The following is a 1,211-nucleotide window of genomic DNA, read 5'->3' as shown; positions in this document are numbered from 1 at the left end:
TACTGGCGATGACCGCCGATGCAGCCACCACGTGATGCAAGTTGACCTGGGCTACTGTCAAGTGTCGCGGGATCATAGCTGGGGCTCGTCCAGGTTGGAGAGCCGTAATTCGCTCTCGCTATGCCGGTCGAGCTCAAGGGCACTAGCCCGGAAATACTTGCGGGAGCTGGCATTTGTCAGCGCTCCTTGGCAGGAACACCGTGATATGATATTTCCAGCGGAGATTCCACCGGAGAGATATCATCGCCTCTCTTCGGTCCCTTCTAGCCCTCGTGTGCCGGTGCTTTCGAAGCCAGCCAGGTCGCTGTCCTCTTGTCCCTGCAATCTACCAGAAGCATGCACGAAAAATCGGACTACGATGGATTTTGTGTGTTAGTCACCATTATCGCCTATTCGAAATTGGGCTTACATAAGGCCTTATAATAAGACATAATATAGACTACCCTTAACTTATTATAAGCTTTTTCGTCCATTGCAGCAGCAGCACTGCCAGCAGATCTTGGTCGCTCAAATAGTCTACTCGCTGTGTCAGTCCAATTTCTGCCTTGTCTGGTGTCACTTTAAAGTCTGGGCTCGAATTGTAACATCCGTTCACGGATCGAAAACGATACGAAAGAAAATTACGTGATACGTCAGGCAGTATAAACTGAATGGGACAAAGAGTACGTTCACGTATGTCATAATCCGCAAAATGTGATTTTACGCGACGAGTAGTACGATATCATATGTGACGATTCGAGCCCTGTTCTGAGCTGCGCAAGTCCCTGTTGTAGAGCTCTGAAACCGCATTCGTCAATGGTGATGCCGCCGGTTACAACAGGTCGAGGTTTGAGAAATAAATCCTTCAATAATTAATTCTCAGGGAGTAGCATTTCCCCAAAAATTTGGGTGAAAGAACTTCGAAAGAGCTGTTTGACACTTTTTTGACAGCTCAACTCCGCCTTTTTAAACAAAAGTCCTCAGGGAATTTTTATTCATGATAGGAGGAAAGGGAAAAGAGAAAAAACTCCCAGAGAGTTTCTGTTCAGAATCGGCCTGATTGACTCGTTTTTTTTATGTGAAATCGTAATTTTTTCAAACATCGAATAAACCGGATTTTTTATCGAACAAACCGTTTTTTTTTATTTCATACAAATCTTGACCTCTCATTAAAAGATTTTTGTTTTCGAAGTTTTAAAAGCATTTCCAGTTTAAGGGAAACCCCTAAATAA

The sequence above is a fragment of the Rhagoletis zephyria genome, unplaced genomic scaffold (genome assembly GCF_001687245.7).
Source record: "Rhagoletis zephyria isolate East Lansing unplaced genomic scaffold, Rhagoletis_zephyria_1.1 Rzeph_scaffold_00861, whole genome shotgun sequence".
Taxonomy (NCBI): Eukaryota; Metazoa; Arthropoda; class Insecta; order Diptera; family Tephritidae; genus Rhagoletis; species Rhagoletis zephyria.
Note: the sequence above shows the minus strand (reverse complement) of the source record.